Source organism: Rattus rattus, chromosome X (assembly GCF_011064425.1).
Source record: "Rattus rattus isolate New Zealand chromosome X, Rrattus_CSIRO_v1, whole genome shotgun sequence".
NCBI classification, from domain to species: Eukaryota; Metazoa; Chordata; class Mammalia; order Rodentia; family Muridae; genus Rattus; species Rattus rattus.
In genome coordinates, this window is record NC_046172.1 from 90,111,083 (window position 1) to 90,130,823 (window position 19,741).

The window sequence follows — 19,741 nt, forward strand, 5'->3', positions numbered from 1 at the left end:
AAGAAACAGGAAGAGCATATGTCAATGTTGACAGCACACCTAAAGCTCTAGAACAAAAAGAAGCAAATACACCCAGGAGGAGGAGTAGAAAGGCAGGAAATAATCAAACTCAGGCTGAAATCAACCAAGTAGAAACAAAAAAGGACCATAGAAAGAATCAACAGAACCAAAGTTGGTTCTTTGAGAAAATCAACAAAGATAGATAAACCCTTAGCCAGACTAACGAGAGGACACAGAGTGTGTCCAAATTAACAAAATCAGAAATGAAAAGGGAGACATAACTACAGATTCAGAGGAAATTCAAAAATCATCAATCTTACTATAAAGCCTATATTCAACAAAACTTGAAAATCTGCAGGAAATGGACAATTTCCTAGACAGATACCAGGTACGAAGTTAAATCAGGAACAGATAAACCAGTTAAACAACCCCATAACTCCTAAGGAAATAGAAAGCAGTCATTAAAGGTCTCCCAACAAAAAGAGCCCAGGTACAGGCGGGTTTAGTGCAGGGAATTCTATCAGACCTTCATAGAAGACCTCATACCAATATTATCCAAACTATTCACAAAAATTGAAACAGATGGAGCACTACCCAATTCCTTCTATGAAGCCACAATTACTCTTATACCTAAACCACACAAAGACCCAACAAAGAAAAGAACTTCAGACCAATTTCCCTTATGAATATCGATGCAAAAATACTCAATAAAATTCTGGCAAACCGAATCCAAGAGCACATCAAAACAATCATCCACCATGATCAAGTAGGCTTCATCCCAGGCATGCGGGATGGTTTAATATCTGAAAACCATCAACGTGATCCATTATATAAACAAACTGAAAGAACAAAACCACATGATCATTTCATTAGATGCTGAGAAAGCATTTGACTAAAATTCAACACCGCTTCATGATAAAAGTCCTGGAAAGAATAGGAATTCAAGGCCCATACCTAAACATAGTAAAAGCCATATACAGCAAACCAGTTGCTAACATTAAACTAAATGGAGAAAAACTTGAAGCAATCCCACTAAAATCAGGGACTAGACAAGGCTGCCCTCTCTCCCTACTTATTCAATATAGTTCTTGAAGTTCTAGCCAAACAATCAGACAACAAAAAGGAGGTCAAGGGATACAGATAGGAAAAGAAAAGTCAAAAATATCACTATTTGCAGATGATATGATAGTATATTTTAAGTGATCCCAAAAAGTTCCACCAGAGAACTACTAAAGCTGATAAACAACTTCAGCAAAGTGGCTGGGTATAAAATTAACTCAAATAAATCAGTAGCCTTCCTCTACAAAAGAGAAACAAGCCGAGAAAGAAATTAGGAAACGACACCCTTCATAATAGACACAAATAATATAAAATACCTCGGTGTGACTTTAACCAAGCAAGTAAAGATCTGTACAATAAGAACTTCAAGACTCTGAAGAAAGAAATTGAAGAAGACCTCAGAAGGTGGAAAGATCTCCCATGCTCATGGATTAGCAGGATTAATATAGTAAAAATGGCCATTTTACCAAAGCGATCTACAGATTCAATGCAATCCCCATCAAAATACCAATCAATTCTTCAAAGAGTTAGACAGAACAATTTGCAAATTCATCTGGAATAACAAAAACCCAGGATAGCTAAAACTATCCTCAACAATAAAAAGGACTTGGGGAATCACTATCCCTGAACTCAAGCAGTATTACAGAGCAATAGTGATAAAAACTGCATGGTATTGGTACAGAGACAGACAGATAGACCAATGGAACAGAATTGAAGACCCAGAAATGAACCCACACACCTATGGTCACTTGATTTTTGACAAAGGAGCCAAATCCATCCAATGGAAAAAAGATAGCATTTTCAGCAAATGGTGCTGGTTCAACTGGAGGTCAACATGTAGAAGAATGCAGATCGATCCATGCTTATCACCCTGTACAAAGCTTAAGTCCAAGTGGATCAAGGACCTCCACATCAAACCAGACACACTCAAACTAATAGAAGAAAAAACTAGGGAAGCATCTGGAACACATGGGCACTGGAAAAAATTTCCTGAACAAAACACCAATGGCTTATGCTCTAAGATCAAGAATCGACAAATGGGATCTCATAAAACTGCAAAGCTTCTGTAAGGCAAAGGACACTGTGGTTAGGACAAAACGGCAACCAACAGATTGGGAAAAGATCTTTACCAATCCTACAACAGATAGAGGGCCTATATCCAAAATATACAAAGAACTCAAGAAGTTAGACCGCAGGGAGACAAATAACCCTATTAAAAAATGGGTTTCAGAGCTAAACAAAGAATTCACAGCTAAGGAATGCTGAATGGCTGAGAAACACCTAAAGAAATGTTCAACATCTTTAGTCATAAAGGAAATGCAAATCAAAACAACCCTGAGATTTCACCTCACACCAGTGAGAATGGCTAAGATCAAAAACTCAGGTGACAGCAAATGCTGGCGAGGATGCGGAGAAAGAGGAACACTCCTCCATTGTTGGTGGGGTTGCAGACTGGTACAACCATTCTGGAAATCAGTCTGGAGGTTCCTCAGAAAATTGGACATTGAACTGCCTGAGGATCCAGCTATACCTCTCTTGGGCATATACCCAAAAGATGCCCCAACATATAAAAAAAGACCGTGCTCCACTATGTTTCGCCATGACCTTATTTATAATAGCCAAGCTGGAAAGAACCAGATGCCCTTCAACAGAGGAATGGATACAGAAAATGTGGTACATCTACACAATGGAATATTACTCAGCTATCAAAAAACAATGACTTTATGAAATTCGTAGGCAAATGGTTGGAACTGGAAAATATCATCCTGAGTGAGCTAACCCAATCACAGAAAGACATACATGGTATGCACTCATTGATAAGTGGCTATTATTTCCCAAATGCCTGAATTACCTAGATGCCTAGAACAAATGAAACTCAAGACGGATGATCAAAAATGAATGCTTCACTCCTTCTTTAAAGGGAACAAAATACCCTTGGCAGGGATGAGAGGCAAAAGATTAAAACAGAGACTGAAGGGACACCCATTCAGAGCCTGCCCCACATGTGGCCCATATATATACAGCCACCCAATTAGATAAGATGGATGAAGCAAAGAAGTGCAGAAGTGTAGATCGCTCCTGAGAGACACAGCCAGAATACAGCAAATACAGAGGCGAATGTCAGCAGCAAACCACTGAACTGAGAATAGGACCCCCGTTGAAGGAATCAGAGAAAGAACTGGAAGAGCTTGAAGGGGCTCGAGACCCCATATGTACAACAATGCCAAGCAACCAGAGCTTCCAGGGACTAAGCCACTACCTAAAGACTATACATGGACTGACCCTGGACTCTGACCTCATAGGTAGCAATGAATATCCTAATAAGAGCACCAGTGGAAGAGGAAGCCCTGGGTCCTGCTAAGAATGAACCCCCAGTGAACTAGACAGTTGGGGGAGGGGGGCGGCAATAGGGGGGAGGGTTGGGGAGAGACACCCATAAGGAAGGGAGGGGGGAGGGATGTTTGCCGGAGAGCGGGAAAGGAATAACACTAAAATGTATAAAGAAATAGAGTTAATAAAAAAAAAAAGTTAAAAATAAAAAAAAAAAAAAGAAAGGTTGATTTTTCTTGGACATTATATATTTGGTCCTTACTTATTTATCTCATGAAAGTAATTCTGTCTATGATAAACAGACTATTATATACTTTAATTTTTACAAGATCCCACAGTCAATATCTTTGGTACATTGTTACTAAGTATTTAAAATCAACTACATTTTTTATGGAAACCATCTTACATTGAAAGCATATTAAACTTAGATAAGTACGATATGAAATTTTACTTGTAAGAGTTACGTATGATGTAGGTTTATGGAACAGAAAGAGTCTACTTTTCTGTTTAAACAGTGAGTGAAAATCTTAACAATCAAGAGTACATTTGTAAGTCAGACAGCTGAGCCTCATGAGGACATTAATGAAAACAGTGTTTGGCATTTCACGCCTGTAAATAAAGCTGCTGAATAGCAGTGCGTCAGTGATCAATATTGTCTAATTCAAAGCCAGACGCCTTTGTAATTGCAAAGGATAAGGGAAAATAAATCAATCAAGAAAATGTTCTAAACTTCTTGTTCAATATCTAACTTTAAAATGCCATTTGTTCTCCTACTTTCCAGTGGCACCTCTAAAGTAGAGAAAGAAACACATTTGCAGCACAGCAGTGAGCTCATCATTCAATAGAGATATTGAAACCGCCGAGAGGCTCTGTCAAGGCTGAAAATACTTTTATGCAAATGCTTGTCAAAAGTACTGTTGCCATGCTGACACGTAATATGTTACTTTTCATGGTGCCACAATGGTTTATTTCCTTTCATAACTTAAAAAAGGTTGATAATAATCTCTTCAATGTAGGCCTTTTCATTAAAGGACATTCTGATATGTTTTGAGGGGAAGTATGTTTTGAAATTTCACTATACTCAGATACATTCTCCAGCTTGAGTGAGTTACATATTTCCAATTGTAAGTAATTCAAATCTGTTAAGCCATTTCATAGAACTGTAAGATTTTCCTCATGCTCAAAAAATGCACAGCTTCATAATTAAAAATATGAGTTTTTATTTTGAAATACATGTTGGAATATTTTGGGGTAACTTTTTGGTGAATTAAAAAATGTGCATTTCTGTCTTGTAAATTTTATGATTGCTTTCCTTTGCTTTTGCATAGTTTCATTGTAATATATGCATGTATTTATTTTCTGGGAGTGCCTTTGATCTTCTTGAATATGAGGTTATATATATATTATATCTATATATATTTTCAATATTCATATATATATGTATATATTCATATCTACAGTCATATAGATATAGATAGAAAAACTCATAAGGAATCACACTACAATTTACCTAAAATTACATAATATACACATCAGTATGAATACAAACACACACACACATAATTTAAGTGAAATTTTCTCATCTGGATCTACATGATTTCTCACACAAAGAGCCATAGATTATCTTTCAAAAACCCTACCATTAGGCATAAGGAATTCCCAATTTTGCTGTTCATCAGAGGAGTCGAAGAGACTCAGAAAGCAATATGGACTACTGCTATTGTACTTGTTTGCCTACTAGATATTGAAGACAATTTTGTATTCCTGAAGGCACCATGTACTTTGTATACAGGACACTGAGAATCTGATTTAGTTTTAACCTCAAAATCTTCCTGAAGGCTAGCCTTCATGGTACTAAATGGTAGCATGAAAGTTTCCTAGGTACACATGCAATCAATAGTCTTACCCAGCTCTTATACCTTTGAAGTACAAAGAGCAATCACCATAGCATGATATCCCTAAAGGTGCAGTAGTGGCTTGTATATCTTGGCACTAACCAAAACCTCTGTAATTGAACTTATGGTTTTCACAACATGAAGGAAATCATGACTGATACTGGAAACCTAGCCAACTATCCAGGGATAGTAAAGTAGTGGATTTTGGAGGGATCCTTCAACCACCATATTACTAAACCATTGTACTCTCCAAATACATTCTAAGTATTTGTTGTTATAGCCACATATACATGTAAGTCTTATTTATCATCAAAGAAACTCCTCTTTCCAACAGATAAAGAACAATTTTCAAAAGCACAACCCTTCAAAATTCAAAGATCCAATCACTGTTACAGAAGAAAGAGCAGAAGCATTACAGGAGCCTAAAGGACAGGAAGTTTACAGCATATTCTAGGTATATCGGAGAAGCAACACCAAGGGAATCTTGTGAATATTGCTGAATAAAGATGAACCACACCAACAGACACACTGTTGTAGAAGAGGAATACTTTCCCTCATATTGAGGATTTTCTTTTTTATTATTATTGCTACATACATACATACATACACACATACATAATGAATATAAATATAATATTGTACTTATTTAGTGCATTGATACAACTTAAGAGCTGACACTTTTGTATTGGATAACCAGTTAGGAGGCTTATCACTGGTGAAGTCTCACTCTCATTCTCAGCTATCATTTATTGTGTGTAGCACTGCATCTAGAGGTGGGGCCCATGAATTCCTCCATTTAAATTAGCCTATCTATTGATATTAACATTTTGTATATTCATTTATTGAACATAAATTTCTTAAATACCCATCAGGCACTGAAACCACAGTAGTAAATAATATATTTTCCCTACCTTAAGGAACTCTTTGTCATTCTTTTTCCCAGTATTGTTTATAGTATCTGGGTTTGATATAATCAGAGAAATATTTTTAAAAACTGGAATTTATTAGTTGAAGGTATAGCAATAGTATTTGAAGGTTCTTTAATAAGGCATAGAAAAACATCACCTAATGAGAATTGACAATTTTTGCTTGGATGTGGTATGTTGGATTCGGGACATAAAATTTTACACAGGCAAAATGGGATATAATGACCTTGGAGTCAAAAACTGGGTTGGTTGCGTTATTGATGTAAGAACCATAAAGGAATGGATGGCCCTGTAAAACTCTGCATTCACTTTGCTTTCGTCCTTCATGCCAAAAATAAGGGGTGAGAGGAGTGATTCCTAGGCCGTCAAACTTAGGCTGAGGCAGCAGTATTCATTTGCTTAAATATAAGTCAAAGTGGCAGATCCAGTTTCTCAGCCTTCAAGTAGTCTTTATGTGATCGTTCAGTAGTAATCTATTTCTCACACTCTGTGGAGAAGCAATGTAACGTGAAATCCCCTTCACAATTCATTTTTAGGATGGCATTGACCACTGAGGTATCAGCTCAAAAATTTGTTTGTGGGCAAACCAGAAAAGTTCCCATTTTCTTCAATAGTTTTCACTACTGACGTTTAATGCAGTGCTAACATTCTAGACTGGCCCAATAACTTCCTGTAAGCCTTCTGCTAAGTGAAGGTGGAGAAATTTACTAAAGGATACTGATTTAAAATATAAATTCCTGTAAGTTCCTTTTGCAAATGGAAATGTATTACACCAGGGAAGAAAGATAATTGTCCTTTCATCAGGCTCACTATCTCAATAGGAGACATTACAGTGTTGCTAATTTGGCACTTTAAGTGATAGAGCTAAGCTAATAGAAAGCTTAATGCAGTCCCCAAACATGTCAGTATCTGGAAGCATGTGTGAAAATTCTTTTGTCACCCACTATTAATTATTCAAATCAGTCTCAAAATCTAATAAGTGATATTCCTTGGATAATGTTGGCAGGATAGCTGAGATATGTTTGGATGGGTTTGACATGCTTCTGATTTATATTGTACTATTTCCAATTACATATGCTTAATCACATATATACAAGGAAGGAAAAGCTGAAATTTAGTATTTGACTGTTTTACCTATGCATATAATAAATTTTAGTTGCTTAACTCCATTATCTTCCCTTTGCCTCTCTCTTTTTTCCACTAAATCTCTTCTTCCTAAGAAATCAGTGTTCTACTGTCTTGTTTAACTGGAGTTACTTGAAAGAATATGAATGTGATGTTATTTACTGGAACATGGATAACTTTCGGTGACTACACAATAAGAGAAAATGGGAACCCACTCCCAGTAACTTAGGGTCCGTGATCCTTCATATGCCCTTTCCTCATCCATGATTCTGTTAGAGTTTTTATTATAACAAACTATGACCACAAACAACTTTGGAGGAGAGGGTCTATTTCAGCTTACAACTTCACAGTATAATTCATAATCCAGGGAAGTCAGGGCAGGAACTTAAACAGGTCAGAAACTGTTTGCTTTCACTACCTTATTTAGTCTGCTCTCTTGTACATTCTAGGATCACATGCCAAAGAGTGGCATCATCCACAGTGATCTAAGCTTTCTCATATCAGTCACCTAATAAAGACTTGCCGATAGACAAAGCTTATGGAGGTGTTTTCTCAGTTGAGAGTCCGTCTTTCCAAGTGACTCTAATTTATGTCAAGTTGACAAAAACATGATCCACGGCTCAGAAAAAATGTTAACAAACTTATGCTGTATATGTCGCATGTAGATAACCAGAGTTCTAAATGCAAGTGCCATGTCATATTCAGAAGAGAATTTTTCTCTTACTCCTTCCTTTTTTCATTTTTATTGGATATTTTTAATTTACATTTCAAATGTTATCCCCTTTTCCAGCTTCCCTTCCATAAACCCTTTATCCTATCCCCCCTCACCCTTCTTCTATGAGCATGTTCCTTCCTCCGCCCATTCAACCACCCTTTCCTGCCCCCCTGCCCTGACATTCCCCTACACTGGTGAGTCCAGCCTTGGCAGGACCAAGAGCTTCTCTTCCCCTTGGTACCCAACAAGGCCATCCTCTGCTACATATGCAGCTGGAGCCATGGGTCTGTTCATGTGAGTCTTGGTGGATAGCTTTTGTCACTGAGCTCTGGTGGTTGGTATTGTCATTCTTATGGGGTTGCAACCCCTTTTAGCTCCTCCAATCCTGTCTCTAACTCCTCCAATGGGGACCCTGTTCTCAGTCCAATGGTTGGCTGCTACTATTGGCCTCTGTATGTCAGGCTCTGGCAGATCCTCTCAGGAGACAGCTATATCAGGCTCCTGTCAGCATGCACTTCTTGGCATTAGCGATATTGTCTGGGTTTGGTGGCTGCATATGGGCTGGATCCCCAGGTGAGTCAGTCTCTAGATGGCCTTTCCTTCAGTCTCTGCTCCAAACTTTGTTTCCCTATATCATCCTATTAATATTTTGGTTCCTCCTTCTAAGAAGGACTGAAGCATCCTCACTTTGGTAGTCCTTCTTCTTGAGTTTCATGTGGCCTGTGGATTGTAATGTACACAATGGAGTACTGCTCAGCTATTAAAATCACTGGCTTCATAAAATCCATAGGCAAATGGATGGAACTAGAAAATATTATCCTCAGTGAGGTAATCCAAACACAAAAAACATACAGGGTATACACTCACTGATAAGTGAATATTAGCCCAAAAGCTTGGATTTCCCAAGATACAGTCATCAGACCACATATTACTTCTTTCTATCCCAGCCTCTTATATTCTTTGTGGTATATAACCTTATTCTCAGTCTCTGATATTCTTCATTGTTTTATATATCCTGGTGGGGTTGGTAGAGATTTTCTGTTTAGGGCCAAACACTTCATTTATTTTTGGAACTTAGAGAAGTTTAAAAAACAAACAAACAAACAACATTTTATTTGAAAGGAAATGTCATCCAATCACAATATTATTAAATTGCTCTTCTGTTGTAGTCTCTGCTTTCCAACGACGGAGTAATTTCATTTATTTATTTATTTATTTATTTATTTATTTATTTATTTATTTATTTATTCATTTATTGTGGTTGTTCATACATCCTTGTGGCTTGTTTTTTGTTCTATCAGACATTCTGGGGTGCCTTTTCTTTCTCCTGCTTTCATTTGCATAGTGCATTTAGAGTTTTTTTTTTATTCTCCTTCACTATTTGCTAAGGATAATGGATCACATAATATGTTTTCATACATGTTATTACATTTTACTGTATTTCAAAAGTCCCAAAATTCAACTTTCAAAGTTCACAATAGAAAGGTATTTAGTTTGTTTTACAAATTCACTAAATATAATGATGCTACAATATTCTTTCAGAGCATTTTCATTACTCTATAAAATCACATCATTTATATGAGAAGTCACCAATATTTTCCCCAATACGACATCTTGAGTATAATTAATTACATTGTGTTTCTATGTTATGATAGTCATTTACTATAAATAGACCATGAAATATGGTGTGTTGTGACAGCCTTAACTTGCCAGCTATATCATCAAATTCATTCATGTGATGATATTTACCAGTACTTTTTTTCAAATAGCCAAACCCTTTGTTAGATGGGTTTACCTTTTATCATCTGAAAAAAAGAGTTCGTACTTTTTACATTTATTTTTAACAATGTCATTATTTCTTGTATCAATTAATTGATCCTTTGTGTACAGTACAAATTTTAAACAGGATAATGGTTCTGATCTATGATAATTCCAGGTCCTGGATCACACAATGTGAAGGCAGGAAGGCAAACAGAGAGGCCAGTTCGGCTTGTCAGACTCAAGGGAGGATGTCATCCAAAACACCAGAAGAACTGGTTCAGCCTTAGTCTAGTTACATTTCTCCACACTGTGAGATTACCACTGGTGCTTGGGGCTTACTGTTGAGGCCTGTGTGAACATTCCCAATCTTTCACATCACTAGAAGCCCATCAGTGACTATATGCCTCACTGAGCCACTACCACATAGGACATGTGATAAAGAACTGGCACCTATTTGTCTTGGGACCACTGTTTACCACGGAAAGCACATATGGACCTGAGTGTCTACGTATAAGTTTTCAGCTGTAAACGGATCCTGATAAATACCATCAACCCCAGAACTTTCATGATCCTGTGGAAGGAGCTTATTTTGTATCCTATCGGAATACCATCCTTTCTGAACTCTCCAGTGAAGGATTACCTAAAGTTCTCTTAAATCTTAGGTACCACATCTGCAGTCAGCTTGATCTTCATGCCACCAACTTCCTAGCTCCCAATGCTGACATCAGAGACAAACACAGGGTTGACTGGACTAGAACTTGCCACCATTATTGCTTTGCTCTAAACAATGAAATTATTAACATATCCCAACAGGTTTTGTTTGGTCATTTAATGTTGTTTGTCTTCTATGTGCACCTTAAGAACTGCATCTCATTTTTCTTATTTAATTTTTCTTTGAATCAAAGTAAAATTCATCATTTCAATAATGTTAAAGCATTAAATCCAGCTCATTTATAATAAAGAAAAACAAAACAAATTACCCAATGTTTTCATAACTGCAAAAAGAAATCTTGTACCCATTATGAGGTTGCTTTCTATTTTCTATCTATACTTCTTAGAAACAACTGGCCTGATTTTTGTTGCTGTGGACTGGCTTGTTTGGGGGCACCTGTATATGAAAATCGTACAAAATATGCTTTATTTATTCTATTCTGCATGACATTCTCTGGGTCTATCTATATTTCAGTGATATAAACTGAAGCAATATTTGATCCCTCATTATTTAAACTAGATTAAACTATTATATTTTAATTAAAAATAATTATATCCTTTCCTCCTTCCTCTCTCCTTTAAATTTTCCATGAATATTCTAGCACCTTCTCAAATACAAGGTTTCTTTAATTACTACTGTTCCATTTATACTTATAAAAGCATGAAGTGGCTCTGAGTTACTTTCATGTTGCCTGTATGTATATGAATTACAGGGTAGACGCTGTTGGTATGCAGTTGGATAACCAACTATGGAGCGTCTCTCTAATGGGAGATTATTCCCCTTGCCCTCAGCATCCTCTAGTTTCCTGTGTCTTGTCTAGATCTAGACCACTGCATGGAAGAATGCCTACTGGCATTGTCCTTGTCCAGGTTCTGTTTAGGCAGCAATGCTGAAGGTGAAGTTTCTCTGTCATTTCTAGGAAAAACTATCTCAGAGAAGATTTTCTGTTCTCTAGGTATCACAATCTTTCGGTCCCTCTTCCTTCATCTTCTCTGAGACATGGGTGCAGAAATATTTTGATCTGTTGGGGCTTTCTATAATGGTTTCCATCTGCTTCAAAGAAAAGCAGAATTGGTTGGAGCTACATTTATTTGTGGGAATTAGGATAAGTTTTAGAAAAGAGTGAATTATTGTACTTTTCTAATAAAGGGGAAGCAGTGGGTTCTCTTCAAAGACCAATGCCATCGCTATTCCTGGCTAGTTTACTAGTTTTACAGTACCAAGCATGATGTGCTTTGTATTGAATGAGATATAAGTTCAATTTAATAGCTCTCAGTTCTTGCCAAATACTTATGCCAGTACTATAACAGTAAAAATAATATTGCTGTGATGACAACTGCTTTTTGTTATTAGATATTTTTTATTTACATTTCAAATGTTATCCCATTTCCTGGTTTCCCGACCATAAACGACTATCCTATTCCCCATCCCCCTTCTTCTATAAGGGTGTTCCCTCACCCATCCAAACACATCTTCGTGCCTCTCCATCCTGATATTCCCCTACACTGGGGCATCGAGCCTTGGCAGGACCAAGGGCTTCTCCTACCATTGGTGCCCAACAAGGTCATCCTCTGCGACAACTGCCATTTAGTTCCTGGGAGTTCTGGTTGGTTGTTATTGTTGTTCTTATGAGGTTGTAAAACCATTCAGCACCCTCAATCCTTTCTCTAACTCCTCCAATGGGGACCACATTCTCAGTTCAATGGTTGGCTGTGAGCATCTGCCTCTGTATTTGTCATGCTCTGGCAGAGCCTCTCAGAAGACAGCTATATCAGGTTCCTGTCAGCATACACTAATTGGCATCAGCAATAATGTCTGCATTTAGTGGCTGTACGTGTATGGGCTGGGTCCCCAGATAGGACAGTCTCTAGATGGCCTTTCCTTCAGTCTCTGCTCCAAAATTTGTCTCTGTATTTCCTCCTATTAATATTTCTGTTACCCCTTCTGAGGCATCAGCACTTTGGTCATCCTTCTTCTTGAGCTTCATGTGGTCTGTGGATTGTATCTTGGGTAATCTCATTTGGGCTAATGTCCACTTATCAATGAATGTATACCATGTGCATTTTTCTGTGATTGGGTTACCTCACTCAGGATGAGATTTTCTTAGTTCCATCCATTTGCCTATGAATTTCACAAAGTCAATGCTTTTAATAGCTGAGTAGTACTTCATTGTGTAGATGTACCATATTTTTACTCCATTCCTCTGTTGAATTGCATCTGAATTCTTTCCAGCTTCTGGCTATTATAAATAAGGCTGCTATAAACATAGTGGAGCATGTGTCTTTGTTGTATGTTTGAGCAATTTTTTTGGTTATATGCCCAGGAGTGTGGATTGTATCTTGGGTAATCTCATTTGGGCTATACTAGGAGTGGTATAGCTGGGTTCTCAAGTAGTGCAATGTCCAATTTTCTGAGGAAACTTCAGGCTCATTTCCAGAGTGGTTGTACCAGTTTGCAATCCCACCAACAATGAAGGAGGGTTCCACTTCTTCACATCCTCACCAGCATCTGCTGTTTCTTGAGTTTTTTTTTTTTTATTATTATTATTAACTTGAGTATTTCTTTATTTACATTGTTGTTAGTCCCTTTCCGGTTCCAGGTCAACATCCCCTAACTCCTCCCCTCCCTTCTATATGGGGTGTTCCCCTCCCATCCTCTCCCATTGCCCCCTCCCCCAACAACCACGTTCACTGGGGGTTCAGTCTTAGCAGGACCCAAGGCTTCCCCTTCCACTGGTGCTCTTACTAGGATATTCATTGCTACCTATGAGGTCAGAGTCCAGGGTCAGTCCATGTATAGTCTTTAGGTAGTGGCTTAGTCCCTGGAAGCTCTGGTTGGTTGGCATTGTTGTTCATATGGGGTCTTGAGCCCCTTCGAGCTCTTCCAGTTCTTTCTCTGATTCCTTCAACGGGGGTCCTATTCTCAGTTCAGTGGTTTGCTGCTGGCATTCGCCTCTATATTTGCTGTATTCTGGCTGTGTCTCTCAGGAGAGATCTACATCCGGTTCCTGTTGGCCTGCACTTCTTTGCTTCATCCATCTTGTCTAATTGGGTGGCTGTGGTGTGAGGTGGAATCTCAGGGTTGTTTTGATTTGCATTTCCCTGATGACTAAGGATGTTGAACATTCCTTTAGGTGCTTCTCAGCCATTTGATATTCCTCAGTTGAGAATTCTTTGTTTAGCTCTGTACCCCATTTTTAAATAGGGTTATTTCATTCTCTGGAGTCTATCTTCTTGTGTTCCTTGAATATATTGAATATTAGCCCTCTATCAGATGTAGGATTGGTAAAGATCTTTTCCCAATGTGTCGGTTGCCCTTTTGTCCTAATGACAGTTTCCTTTGCCTTACAGAAGCTTTGCAATTTTATGAAGTCCCATTTGTCAATTTTTAATCTTAGAGAATTTGCCATTAGTGTTCTGTTTAGGAAAATTTCCCTAGTTACCCATGTGTTGGAGGTTCTTCTGCACTTCTCCTTCTGTTACTTTGAGTGTATCTGGTTTTATGTGGAGATCCTTGATCCACTTGGATTTGATCTTTGTACAGGGCGATAAGAATGGATTGATTTGCATTCTTCTACATGCTGACCTCCAGTTGAACTAGCGCCATTCACTGATAATGCTATGTTGACAATTGTTATGGTTCAAAGTCATTATAGTTTGCTAGGACTATTGATTGCTTTCCACAAATTAAAGCTTACAGAACAATCTGTGATACAGTAAAAGTTGTTCCTCGGGGCAGGAGGGTTTGTGATCATATCCAGGTCAAATCCTTTAAGTCCTATGGTCAAAGCATATGCTGCCTTCAGCAGTGGGTGCTTGTCTTCATTTGCTAGGAAGTACTCAAGGACAGTAGCAATGGTCCACATTGTTTATTCAGATGCTTGGATTGCCATTACCAACAATGGAAGGTTCTCATACTTAATATTGGGGGTTTTGCTGACCTATGACATTTCTTTGGAACATTATCACTCCTGACTTGTGGTATCGCATCATGTTTTCATTTGCATATTATGTACTTATGCATGATATTTGAAGAAGCAGTTATTTTAAACTGCTTACCCACTACTAACCAATTGTTTTGTTATGGTTGTTTAGCTGCAGGTGTTAATTTTATGTTCTTATTTGAAACTCTTGTCTTTTTTTTCCTGGAGCTGAGGGCTGAACCCAGGGCCTTGCACTTTCTAGGCAAGCGCTCTACCATTGAGCTAAATCCCCAACCCCTATTTTACATTTTAATAAGGCTTGGAAATACTGATGTATAGAAAATTTGAATTTTTACATATAACCCAGTTCATTTACCTATTGCTGCCTATACTTTTCATATGACATAAAAAAAAAACTACTTCCTTTCTAATACTGGCATTTATGGTACATCATGGGGTTACTTTTACTATTTCCCATTAGCTTTGATATATGATTTTTAGAGCGCATGAGGGTTTCTCTGTGCAGCCTGTGCCAGCTGTGTCCTCAGGCTCCTGCTTTAACAGCTTTCTAGATCTCTGGAATAATAGGCATGTACCATTCTACTCAATGTAATGATCTTCATTTTTAATCAACCTCAAAGTACTTTCTATTTTTCTTCATAATTTCCTCACTAACTCGTTTTTTAAAAAGTTCATTTAAGCCACCTCTAGGGCACCCATACAAGACCAGGGCTCATAGCTGATTTGGTGAGAGGTTGCTGAACCAGCCTGGCCCTCTGCTATCCTTGCCAAGAGTGAGAATGGCCATTCTGAATCCCAGCCCTAACTCCAGAAAATAGGAAAGATGACCAAGGGATGGGAGATGAAGTAAGAAAGAGCTTGAAGGGGCTCAAGACTCCATATGAACAACAATCCCAACCAACCAGAGCTTCCAGGGACTAAGCCACTACCTAAAGACTATACATGGACTGACCCTGGACTCCAACCTCATAGGTAGCAATGAATATCCTAGTAAGAGCACCAGTGGAAGGGGAAGCCCTGGGTCCTGCTAAGACTGAACCCCCAGTGAATGTGATTGTTGGGGGGAGGGCGGTAATGGGGGGAGAAGGGGATGGGGAGGGATTAGGGGGATGTTGACCCAGAAACCGGGAAAGGGACTAACAATCGAAATGTAAATAAGAAATACCCAAGTTAATAAAGATGGAAAAAATAAAAGAAAGAAAGAAATGTGGCAGAAGCCATTAAGGAGAAAGAACTCTGTCCAACTATGCTTTGTGGGAGGGCAGACTCCATTTTACATCCTAATCCCAAAATATGGACTTGAAGAAGGACACAGTTTGAGGCACCAATACCAGCCTTTGAGTCTTGGAAACTATAGTATCTCATTCATTTATGTTGAGTTGATCCAACTGTATTTATTGACTTAACCTAGCTTGTGAATGGGAGAGGTGTGTCCATCAAACCACTTAAAAAGGATTACAGGATCCAGCTGTTTGAAGACAGTGCTGATACTTTTCAAGCAAAAGTTAATTAAAGTTGTAGTTGGCTTCAGAATTAGCCATTACTCCAACTGAAAAAAAAAGTCAGTAGGTTGTTATTACTGCCTTCTATGATCCAAGAAGACTAGAATTTCTGTGCAAGCTCATTCCATTCCTTCTGTGAGGACAATCCATTCCAAAATGAATGCTCCCACCTGAGGCACTAGTGCCCTATTTTACAGATGCAGAAAACAGAGGGTACCAGGTGACCCTGCCAAGTTTCCTGATGCAACATTTGATCTCGCCATAAAGTATGACTACTTTCTTCTTGATACCACAAAGGATAAACTCTACAGAATGCTCAGGATTCAAGGCAGATTTCCTTTAATCTTGCTCCAGGCTGGGTGGTGAATTCGGCGAATAAGAAAATTCTAAAGCCTACACACCTACAGATGAGAATCATCTCAAATATTGCAGTTCCTAATCTCCTTTCCAATAAATCAAGACTTGTTGTGAGCCAGACAGGGGTTGAAACATAGATTCCCATGAGTCTTAAAACCTTGGCATTGATAACCAGCCTTTGCTGTGCTTAGATCTTTTGTTTTTTTTCCATCTGAAATCAAATCACAGGCAGCAAATGCTGCATGGATGAAAAACAAATATTTTACATTTTTCATTTGTGTGAATTTTATATATTTCCTGTTGCTACTATCTTCTGGTTTATTTCCACTGTAGTCAATGGAAATATTTCACATAATTTCAAGTTTTTTTAATTTAAAGTGAATTTTTTCATGACAAGTCATATGGAATATCTGGGTAATTATCTCATGTACATATAAGAAGAATTTGTATTTTGTTGTCTAAGAGTAAAGTGTCATATGCATAGGACATTCACAAAACCTTTTAGATTCCAAATATATGATTTTTTTCTTGTTCCAATATTTATATAAAAAATAATCATTGTTGTCTATGTGGTTTAGTTCATTAATCATCTTACTGCTAAGTAAGATCTTTTCAAAGCCCTATGGACATCTTATTACACAATATTAATATTTTTTTTTCATTTTGACACCCACTTGCTACCCCCTACCATGATAGGCACTATCAAAGTGTCTGTAAATTTATAAATTTCCCATAGTAAATGAATACTTGTAGACATTTCACAAGCCAGTTCTACTTGCAAAAATCCCCCCACCTCCTCTTTTCTCTAGATTTCTTTTTTTTTTTTCTGGGTAGCTCTCTTTTCTCAGAGATCTGCCCTTCATGTTTCAGGTTGCTCAGTTTCCCTAATTTCTCTTTCTTTAATTCATAGAAACAATCTAGTTCTGCTTTGACTCTCCTCCACTACTTCAGAGGGTGAAATAAAGGTTACGATGAATTTATTTTCTCTGTGTTCTTTGCTGGCCATTGTGTAAAATTAATTACAGTCAGATACCGCTTAATGATGGAGATAAACTCTAAGTAATATATTTTTAGGCAAGGTTTGTTTTCTTATTGTTCAAGCATGATAGAATATATCTATAAAACTAGATGGTACATTGCTATTAGTTAATAAAATCATGGGCAAATACCAGAATATCATGTTGTATGGTCACGTGTAACATCATTATGCAGGAAGAGACTTATTTAATATGTTTGGCTCATTAGAGAGGGAGAGAGAGAATGAGACCAAAAACACCCTAGATTCCAGTATATATCTCATTATTAACAGAAATATGAGACACGATATCTGCTTTTTGTTTCCCCATAGCATATATTTGTAGTTATAGTAAATGCTGTATCTCCATGCAAATATTGAGATGACCTTGGGGACGTGATCCAGCTCCAAACTCCGCTGTTAATGAATTATTAATTTTTACAATAGATAATTTTTAATGAATTCCTTGGTTTCGCACTAAAACCCACATATCAAAGATATATGCATATGTCAAAGATGAAATGGCATCCAGCAGTTTTCTTTGGAGACCCGTGAGTGGCCCTGTCATGGATTCATACATTTCTGCTTATGTCTAGCAACTGTTAAACTTCTCATCCATAAGTATCTCCTCTCCTCAGATACAAATTTAATTTACCAAAACTTAACTAAGCTTATCCTTGACCCATGTCCCCTGATATTATTCCACTAGTTGATTTTTTATTTGGAATTGACTAAGGACAGGAAACAAATTGCTGTCTATAGTCAGAAGAAATGGATGAGATAAAGAATGATGATAATTCATATAGAAAACAGTTCTTTCTTTTCCTAGTACTCCAGAGGGTAACAGAAAGGATTGGTGATTCCCATGCATATTCTCAGTTCCATACAGAAAGCTCCATAGTTCAGTACTACTTAACTACCTTTCTAAACACTTGTCTGTCCATTGTCCAGTAAAATTATTTTGCCTTCCATATTATTTTTGAATTTCTTTGTATAAGATATCTTTATATATACTTTGTAAAGAAACTAAGAAGTGGGATAAACAGAGACTGACCCTATGTTACCCCTTGTTCTAAGAATGAGCAATCTCAATCAATTAGCCACTTGATAGATTTACTTATTCAACAAAGTCTTATTGACTCATTCAGTGCATATCTGTGTATGAATTCATCAGAATTTCAAAGAAAAATAAGATTCATTTCTAACTCTCTGAACATCTAAATATGTCTAACTGCAAGGTCTTTAATGACTTCTGAGATTCATCCACTTCTTTGTTCTATATTTCCTGATAATTATGTCCTCTTTTTTCTTATATGACTCCAAAAGTCATTCAAATGCCATTTCAGACAATATCTTAGATTTGTTCCCTAGGCAACACAGAATAAGTCTATCTTTATTTATGAGGCTCAATGTTGCACCTGTTTTATATCAGGTACTCAGTAATGTTTCATCTAATGAGCTAATGAAACACTAATTAGGCTCTCATCCTCACGGTTCAATTCTCCTTTCTAAAGATGTTCCTTATTCTTCTTAACTAAACAACCCTGGTTGGATCAAACATCACTAATGTGACATAGTATTCAGTCCTCACAAACCATTCTAATTGCTTCACTTTTGCATTTTTAGCCTGTTAGTGTCATATTAAAGAAAAAAAAACAGAACCATATGTTCCTATGATAACTTGAAGGTGGCCTGTTATAGGTATTCATATAGTTCATTTCCATGGTCTTTATATCATAGTTTTCATTTAATCAATTCTTAATACTTAAATAAGACTTGAAGATTGTTAATGATAGTATTTTTAATTTTTTTAAAATTTTGTAATTTATTTTTGAATTTATAATTTAATTAACATTTCTCCCTTCCCCCTTTACTCTACAAGTTCTTCCATATAGCCTTTCCCACTGTCCTTCAAATTCATGGATTTCATTAAATTATCATTTGTTATTACACACACACAAACACACACACACACAAATGATAAACTATTGGGGCGTAGAATTGTTAATTGTGCCTGCGTGTATGTTTATAGTACTATTGGGCTTTTTTTTAAGACTGCAAACTGTGAATTGCCCTATTTTGTGCTGAAATTCACTCCATTAGTAAAAGCTATATCACATCAGTGTATTTAAACCTAGAGATGATTAATGACAGTAGTAAGTCTGAGATAGAAATGTCAAAATCAGTCTGTATCTAGTTTGGGCTTTCACACGAAAAACGAATATAGAAACTTCACTGAGAAGTACTACATGGTCAAATATTATGGATCCTAGACACAGAATTAGTCAAAATGATTACCTGTAGGTTGGGGTTAATTGAATTCTAAGACCTAATTGTGCAATGTACTCTCAGTGTAACATTGCAGGTTTTGTGCAGAAAAGGTTATATACTTCCTGACAC

At 37.2% G+C, this 19,741-nt stretch overlaps 2 pseudogenes; one reads left to right on the forward strand and one right to left on the reverse strand.

The window, feature by feature from the left end:
• Window positions 1-10,104: 10,104 nt before the first annotated feature.
• LOC116888255 lies at window positions 10,105-10,580 on the reverse strand (annotated as a pseudogene).
• An 830-nt stretch (window positions 10,581-11,410) lies between these two features.
• LOC116888075 lies at window positions 11,411-16,408 on the forward strand (annotated as a pseudogene).
• The last annotated feature ends 3,333 nt before the right edge of the window (window positions 16,409-19,741 follow it).